Here is a 9,460-nt window from a genome sequence, read left to right as displayed (position 1 = left end):
TTTCTGGCCCAAGGTTGTTGAGATTAATTTTAGTGGTTCAACCATTCTCTAACTCAGCTGAGCTAACTCAGCACAGAACAGGAACCAAACCTGGGACCTTCTGCTCTGTATGGTTTATTGCTACACCGGGCAGTGCCGTTTTACCCATTAGGCCATGAGGGGAGCTTTCTCATTGTTAGTAGACTTGTGCCATCAGGTTGTCTGCTTTTAATCAATCTGGAAAAGCTGGTTGCCAATCTCTCCGTTTTTGTGAACTGTATCTATACATGCAACTTTGAAAGCATAGATACCTTTATGGGGTTGAACTTACAAGGGGTTTTCCTGATCATCCACCGCAATTTTGGAGGAAGATCGGCAGAATCCCCGGAGATATGGCATAAATGCCGTTTATGCCGTTTCTCCGGGGTTTCCATGGACATTTCGCCGAAATTACGGCAGATGATTGGGAGAACCCACACAGAAATTTATAGGAAATGGAGTAAGCCATTCAGCCCCTCGAGCTTGTTCCGTCATTCAATTGGATCGTGGCTGATCTGTACCTTAACTCCATTTACCCGCCTTTGATCCATTTCTCTTGACACCCTTACCCAGTAAAAATCTGTCAATCTCAGTCTTGAAAATCTCAATTGACCCAGCATCCACTGCCTTTTGGGGGAGAGAATTCAAGATTTCCACTACCCTTTGTGTAAAAAAGTTTTTCCTGATTTCACTCCTGAAAGGCCTAGCTCTAATTTTAAGATTATGCCCCCTTGTTCTAGATTCTACCAACAGAGGAAGTAGCTTCTCTATCGAATCCCCTTATCATTTGAAACACCTCGATTAGGTCACCCCTCAACTGTCTAAACTCAAGGAAATACAACTTAATCCCATAAAGGTTAGCAAAACTCAAGGGAAACTACTTCTAAAATACATCAATAATCTTGTTTGCCAAATTTCATGTGCAGACTGATGTAAAATACATGAGTCAAACCATGAATGAAGAACACCCAACAACTAAACACCCAAGCCCCGAAATCCCTGGGGACACACTCTGCAGAGTGGAACCACCGTCTGCCCTAGCCTGAAGCTGGAGATCTTGTCCCAAATGCAAGGGACGGGGTCATTTGCATGACAGGGGTGGATGATTCACACCTGTAAGGCGCTCCAGCTTCGATCTGGTACCCCAGGGAATTGCCAAATTACCCCTGGGCCAAAGGAAATATTTGTCAGAAAATTCTTCAGTTCCCAGCAGAGACCTTGCAGGCTAAAGAAACCAATCCCCTCCAGGATCCATTACTTCAATGTAGTAAAGGTTTCATGCCAGAATTTAAAAGGGCAGTGCAAATGTGGTTTAAATCTGGACACAAGTAACATTCGCGCCAGACAAGTGCCAGGCAATGAGCATCTTCAACAAGAGAGAGTCTAACCACCTCCCCTTGACATTCAAAGGCATTACCATCGCCGAATCCCCCACCATCAACATCCTGGGGGTCACCATTGACCAGAAACTTAACTGGACCAGCCATATAAATACTGTGACTACAAGAGCAGGTCAGAGGCTGGGTATTCTGCGGCGAGTGACTCACCTCCTGACTCCCCAAAGCCTTTCCACCATCTACAAGGCACAAGTCAGGAGTGTGATGGAATACTCTCCACTTGCCTGGATGAGTGCAACTCCAACAACACTCAAGAAGCTCGACACCATCCAGGACAAAGCAGCCCGCTTGATTGGCACCCCATCCACCACCCTAAACATTCACTCCCTTCACGACTGGCGTACTGTGGCTGCAGTGTGTACCATCCACAGGATGCACTGCAGCAACTCGCCAAGGCTTCTTCGGCAGCACCTCCCAAACCCGCAACCTCTACCACCTAGAAGGACAAGGGCAGCAGGCACATGGGAACAACATTACCTGCATTTTCCCCTCCAAGTCACACACCATCCCGACTTGGAAATATATCGCTGTTCCTTCATCGTCGCTGGGTCAAAATCCTGGAACTCCCTTCCTAACAGCACTGTGGGAGAACCTGCACCACACGGACTGCAGCGGTTCAAGAAGGCGGCTCACCACCACCTTCTCAAGGGCAATTAGGGATGGGCAATAAATGCTGGCCTCGCCAGCGACGCCCACATCCCATGAACGAATTAAAAAAAATAATTGGGTTTCACCCCAAATTCTTGACTTCCCCGAGAGGAAATCAGGGTTTCTGCCCTATCTAGCCCCAGGAATTTCAGAGCCTTAATATTTCCCATACATGTCACAAGATACAAGTTTCTGATTCCTCAGATGTGTGGAAAACATCTGAACAGTTCATATTTCGTAGAGATGGGGTAGCATTGTGCAAGAGAACCATTATACAAGCTTTCTATATAATATTGCTAACCTTGTTAGGAAAAGCATTATATAGGCTTTTCCTGAAAACAAGGCTTCCTGTTCTCTGTATATTAGCATCACAGGCTTTTGGTCACCTTGTGTAGATGATACCCCCTTGAGTAATGAACATCCCGTGTCATTCTTAGCTCATGCGCACAAGATGGGTAAAAGGAGTTTAGGAAGAATACAGGATGCTTTGAGATAATCATGGTGTCCTTGATAAGTTGGAGACAACTGATCCTATGGGAGGCAATGATGCCAGGTATTCGGTTATCTGGAATGTAAAGGGAGTGAAACGGATAACACTTCCATGAGATAGAAAGGATGATTGATAGAAGGTCTCATATTTGCACACAGCCCCTGTAGAACTAATGTGTTAAAAACATGTATAAACTGAGAATCAAATCATATTTGTTAGAACATTCTTGGTGCGAGGCTGAACCACTCAACTGTAATTTCAAGGATCTTCGAAAAGTTCACCTTGTATTTAGCCTTATAAGTTTTGCCGGGTTGTATCCCAACATCTTGTTAGCATGTTTAATTGTATTCTTGTATGTTAACATCTTTACTACTTAGCGTAACCTCTTAATAAAGCTATTATACTTTGGACACCTCCGAGCCTTTTTGATTAAAGACCGAACTATTTAATAGATCACTCACACATTGCAAGGGAGGGAGGTTAAAGAGCAGACATATCCTCAGAGGGAAAATTGTCAGAGTCAATAAGGGTGGAATATGTGACAGCAAGAATGGGAAACTAAAAATAGAGAATTGCCATAGACTCCAGGGTATAGTTTTAAACTCAGTAAGGGATTGTTTGAGTGGAAAAGGAATATTCTGAGAATTAGAGGGTGCTAATCATGAATAACTTTAATTATCCTAAATTAAGATGAATAGAAAGAGAGTCACTTTTGAAAGGTGATGGCAAATTAATGGAGCTAATGCCTCTTTTATTTATTTTCTCACGTCTTTAAGTCCCCAGTGCCCTGCACAGTTTCCTGGCCAAGAGGATGAGCAAGTAACCTGTCAACGTCAGTCTGCAATTGATGCTGGGAGATGCTGTAAGAAAATGCTCGCTGACTCTTCCTTCCCTCCCTCTTCTGAGAAAAAAAACTGCTCAGTGCTTCCCCCTGTCAGCCAGGCACTGGAAACTGGAAAGCTCTTTGCGAGGAGCCAGGGATTGTATGATTATGTATAAGATTAAAAACCAGCAAGTTAATTATGAGTTAAGGAGAAAATCCGTCATATTTGGAGTGCTGAACTTGCTGAATATTCTGGTAGCAAGATACAATGAATGTAGAATCTGTTGAACTGCTGATGAGTAAGCTGACTGGGTTTCTGCTTAGGGAGGAAGTGGAGGGGGAGGGGGACGGGTGTACAAGCTTCCAGCAGGGGCGAAATGATGACAGAAGTGTCTGGAGCACAGATCAGAATATAAACTCACCAATCAGAATGCGCTGGATGCAAATGACCTTTCCTTCTTCTTGTTTTTCCTCGTTTTTTTTTTAAACATACGCAGAATTTCACATAAACAAAGTAACACGGCAATATTAGGGAAAACACTGGAATCACAGCCACAACACAAGAAAAACTGGGAAGTGAAAATCCGCTTGTGGGTGAGTTTACCAAAAGAGCAAATTTTGTTTGGTTCTCAGACCAACTTATTTTTTTGCTAAAATTGCCGACAGGAGGAATGTGGCCTCCCTGATACAGAAAACCAGACTAATCTAAAGTGCAGCATTCTGTTGTTCCACAGAGAAGTGTTATGCAGGGTTGTACCACAGGTCACAGGATCCTGGTTTTGGCCGAGCTTTCCGGTAAGGCTTCTGCAGAGACAAGGAAGGCAACTACCCCCAACCGGGCGGAACCATTTGACACGATGGGCCGAAGGGCCTCTATCCGTGCTGTATAACTCTAACCCAAGCAGCTTGTCCTCCACGCTGTCCTCCATATTTTACTGTCCGGTATATCATACTCTACTGTCCTCCACACTCGACCATCTGCATACTGTCCTTCATACAAACATATGAATTAAGAGCAGGAGTAGGCCTCGAACCTGCTCTGCCATTTGATAAGATCATGGCTGATCTGATTGTGACCTCAACCCTACTTTCCCGTCTTACCTACTATAACCTTTGACTCCCTTGTTAATCAGGAATCTATCTAACTCGGCCTTAAAAATATTCAATGACCCTGCCTCCACCGCTCTCTGAGGAAGGGAGTTCCACAGACTCACGACCCTCTGAGAGAAAAAATTTCCCCTCATCTCCATCTTAAATGGGAGACCCCTTATTTTTAAACTGTGTCCCCTAGTTCTAGTCTCTCCCACAAGGGGAAACATCCTCTCAGGATCTACCCCTTCTAGTCCCCTCAGGATCTTATATGTTTCAATAAGATCACCTCTCATTCTTCTAAACTCCAGTGTAAATAGGCCCAACTTGTCCAACCTTTCCTCATAAGATAACCCCCTCATCCCAGGAATCAGTCGAGTGAACCTTCTCTGAACCGCCTCCAAAGCAATTATGTCCTTTCTTAAATAAGGAGAACAAAACTGCACACAGTATTCTAGATGTGGTCTCACCAATGCCTTGTACAACTGTAGCAAAACATCTCTACTTTTATATTCCGTTCCCCTTGCAATAAATGACAACATTCCATTTGCCTTCCTAATCATTTGCTGTACCTGCATACTAACTTTTTGTGATTCATGTACTAGGACACCCAGATCCCTCTGTACCTCAGAGTTCCGCAATCTCTCTCCATTTAAATAATATACTGCTTTTCTATTCCTCCTGCCAAAGTGGACAAGTTCACATTTTCCTACATTATACTCCATCTGCCAAATTTTTGCCCACTCACTCAACCTATCTATATCCCTTTGCAGACTCCTCATGTCCTCTTCACAACTTACTTTCCTACCTGCCTTTGTGTCATCAGCAAATTTAGCAACCATACATTCGATCCCTTCATCCAAGTCATTGATAATGCATACTTTACTGTCCCACATCCTTTCCTGTCCTGAACATTCTACTGCCCTGCACACTGTCCTCCACACTCTACTGCCCTGCACATTGTCTTCCACACTGTACTGTACTGGATGGGAGCTGCATTTTCCAGTGGTGAGTATAGGGGAACCAATTGTGGGGGAAGACAGCTACAGACGGCCACAGGCCGCGATTTCAGATGGTGGGTGCAGAGCACTGGCCATGGGAGGGATCCAGCCAAGGTTGCAGGCTGGCGAGTCACAGATGAGGGGAGGGATTCAGCCAGGTCCATGGGCTTGCTTTGGGACGCTGGGTCATAGGACCACAGGGCTACTTTTGAGCCACAGGTGGCGGGTGCAGGTAGGAATTTGTCCAGGATGCTGGCTATCTCCACCTGTACCCGTTACCCGTTCCCAGCACCTCCTTGCTGACAGCACTTTTCCTACCCATTCCGACCATCCCTTCACCTGTATCCTATCCTATCTTCACTGCCCTGTTGCAACCCGTCCCTCATTCTATCCCTCTTATTTCCCCACCAACCCCTTGCTTTCATCACTTCCTGTACCCCTCGTTGTTTACACTATGCTCTCATCACCCTTCACTCCATTGCCTTCCCTTTTGCACTACGCACACCTCTGCTATTCTCCCTTCTTTCTATCCTCCCCTGTTCCCTGCTCCCCTCACCCTATTCCTTCTCCCTATGCCTACTTTCCTGCCTTATCCCCTATAACACCCTCTGTGCCTCACTCCCTATTCCTACCTCTTTGCTTGTCTCCCTATCCTCTCTCCCTGCTGAATTCCACCCCCTCCCCCTCCACCCCCTCCACCCCCCCCCCCCCCATCCACCCCAGCAGGCTGATCCCAAGACTGTTTTCCTAGCACTATGCAGAGAAAATGGCAGCTTGTTTCTTAAAGTGCTTAAATTACTAGAAATAGAATATTTAACAAATTGCCGTGTGCTGGGAAAGCTAGTGAAGAAGAAGGAACGCAGCAGGGACCAGGGATGGGGTTGGTTCAAGCTGCATGGATGGATGCCAGGTCTGTTGGACGTGAAAGCAAATGTGGAAGAAGTTCAGTGGCCTCAGGAGCAATGCTAAGATAAGTGTATCCATCTTTGTAAACATGATTACTATTCAGCCATAGAAAACATGGAACAAATCTAAATATTGTGCTGCTGCATCCTCAGGGAAGAATGGAGATCACCTTTGCTCCCTTTTTTTTCAAAACTCAAGCTGAAGGACAGATTTGTAGTGAGGAACACAAAAACCTTCTACAGAGTCCTCCTAGAACATTCACGCTAATTTGCAGTGCCCTCACACAGGGACAGAGGTGGACTAGACACATGGGTGATGTATGTGGTGCTCAGGTAGTTGTTAACATCTTCATAAATTTTGTGTGCTTACAGGTCAAGGCAGCACATAAGCACAGAGAGAGGACCAGGACAGGCGAAGGACCAGCCATGTTGAAGCAGTTGTTACAATTTGAGATTGCCCCGGCCCTTTTTGGCTGTGAATCTGTGGAGAATATTGGTGCGGATGAGTTTGAACACGTGGGAAGATCACCCAATAAATATGATCCTCCCTACACTGACGTATTTTCTCAATCATTACAGCACAACCTTCTCAAACATTGCTCAGCTGGTGCATGACCCACAAAATACCTTCAGATCTTACCTCTGTTCGACGGATTTGGAACGGGATGCATTCCAATTCTTCTTCTTGTAGGTTCTTCGCAAGATGATGAGGGCACGAAAGGGGCACCAATAGCAGCTTACATCAAATACTCCACTTTTCCCAAGCACCAGCACTTTCCTCTGCGTCTCAGAGAATGTATGTAGTCAGTTTCAGTAAGGAGCACCAGGTGATTCACAACTCAAAAGTGAGGAGGAGCAAGTGGAGTTGGCACAAGAGCAACAGCAAAGAGCAGGTCGGGCTGAGAGTCCACACCATATATCTGCTGGCAAGGGGTTGGTGTCCTACTGGGCCTGCTTCCAGATGGGAGTTCATGTAAGCACAGAAGGGCTTTACAGCATCTTTTGTGTCTGCCACAAGCTGCCTGTAGCAGCTGGTGGAGAATGTTGGGCAGCGCACCTCCGACACTGCTGGAGTTATGTGTGATTTACTCAAGTGTAAAGTACCACTGAGCAAATGGCACCTTCAGGGCCTATCTGCAGGGGAGCCCTAAAGCATAGAGGGAACAAGCACAAAACATTCTCTCATGAAGGCTGTGACTGACACCATTAAGACCTTGGGCATTCACTTGCACGGGTCTGTTGCTGCCAGATTTGACACAGTGGGCGACCGTTTGGAAAGAGCAACGATGGCAGACTTAACCAATATGAGAGACACCATAGAGAATGCTCTCCTGCAGATTGCTGGTCATCCAGCTGAGGTTGCCTAGAATCTGGCGCATGGTCTGAGGAGGGTCATATGAGGCAGCTTCTTCTTAAGTTGTCCGCACATCTTCCCATTTCACCCAGGCCCCTCAAAGGATTGACAAAGTGCCAGATAGTGGGCAGGTGAGGATGGCCACTGCACTGTTACAGACAGCTCCAGTTGAGGCAGGGCCCTCACATGACCCAGAGATTCAAGGCCAAAATCCCTACAGGGCTTCAACACCCAACAGCAACCTACCACCACAGCTGCCATTCCCATTCAGGGATCATATGGGAATATGATTATGTAGAAGGCCCAGCACACATCATAGGGTTACCAAGAGGAAACACAGTGGTAAGATTTAGAGCACATAATTGATGTAAATATATAACTACATAAACATTTACCTGAGGAAGGAGGAAGTCTCCGAAAGCTTGTGAATTTAAAATAAAATTGCTGGACTATAACTTGGTGTTGTAAAATTGTTTACATAAACATTGATCTTTTTATTCCTCCTTAATGTGGGCAGTATTTGTTGGGTAGGATTATATACGCTGGGAGGGGCTGAAAGATGGAAGTTCAGTTTCAGTAGAGGAAAATAAACCATACGTTCCACCAACTCAAACCACGGCCACTTTGGTTTAAGGATCAGGTTAAAGTATGCCAGGGTGATTGAGCTTCACATGTCCATTTTCACTGGGCACGGTGTGTGCTGATGGGCAGAGCTTTGACAAAAAGTCATAAAATTCAGGGTAGGACCTTATTTAAATAGTTATTCTATTAGAATGAAGGTTCTGCTTGTTTGCAGCACTGCCTCCTTTGCCCTAGAAAAATCATGCCTCACAAATTTGGTTGCATGAGTTGAGGGGCCCAATTTCACAACCTGTGCCTGGTATCAGTAAGGTTTTGCCCTGCCTTGTAAAATTAGGTATCCTAATCCTGTTGCTTTGAGTGAGTTTGCCAATTTTGCCCAATGTTTACCAGGGCTGTTTGTTAAAGAAAGAACATGCATTTATATAGCGTATTTTACGACCTAAAGCACTTTATAGCCAATGAAGTACTTTTGAAGTGTAGCCACTGCTGTAACGTAGGAAACGTGGCAGCAAATTTGCACACAGCAAGGTCCCACAAATAGCAATGAGATAAATGACCAGATATTCTGTTTTTAGTGATGTTTGTAAACAATTTTACAACACCAAGTTATAGTCCAGCAATTTTATTTTAAATTCACAAGCTTTCGGAGATTTTCTCCTTCCTCAGGCAAAATTGCTGGACTATAACTTGGTGTTGTAAAATTGTTTACATAAACATTGATCTTTTTATTCCTCCTTAATGTGGGCAGTATTTGTTGGGTAGGATTATATACGCTGGGAGGGGCTGAAAGATGGAAGTTCAGTTTCAGTAGAGGAAAATAAACCATACGTTCCACCAACTCAAACCACGGCCACTTTGGTTTAAGGATCAGGTTAAAGTATGCCAGGGTGATTGAGCTTCACATGTCCATTTTCACTGGGCACGGTGTGTGCTGATGGGCAGAGCTTTGACAAAAAGTCATAAAATTCAGGGTAGGACCTTATTTAAATAGTTATTCTATTAGAATGAAGGTTCTGCTTGTTTGCAGCACTGCCTCCTTTGCCCTAGAAAAATCATGTTAGTTGAGGGATAAATATTGGCCAGTATACTGGGCAGAACTTTCCTGCTCATCTTCAAAATAGTGGCGTGGGATCTTTTAAGTCCACCTGAGAGG

General features: G+C 44.9%; 1 long non-coding RNA gene across 1 annotated transcript; it reads left to right on the top strand.

The window, feature by feature from the left end:
* The first annotated feature begins 3,767 nt into the window (after positions 1 to 3,767).
* LOC137320613 (uncharacterized) lies at positions 3,768 to 8,180 on the top strand. Its single transcript, XR_010962606.1, has 2 exons — positions 3,768 to 3,970; positions 6,744 to 8,180. It is a non-coding gene; the product is annotated as an uncharacterized lncRNA (long non-coding RNA).
* Positions 8,181 to 9,460: the final 1,280 nt, after the last annotated feature.

Source organism: Heptranchias perlo, chromosome 4, assembly GCF_035084215.1.
Source record: "Heptranchias perlo isolate sHepPer1 chromosome 4, sHepPer1.hap1, whole genome shotgun sequence".
NCBI lineage: Eukaryota > Metazoa > Chordata > Chondrichthyes > Hexanchiformes > Hexanchidae > Heptranchias > Heptranchias perlo.
The sequence above is the reverse complement of the archived record's forward strand: the minus strand, read 5'-3'. Positions and strand labels throughout refer to the sequence as shown.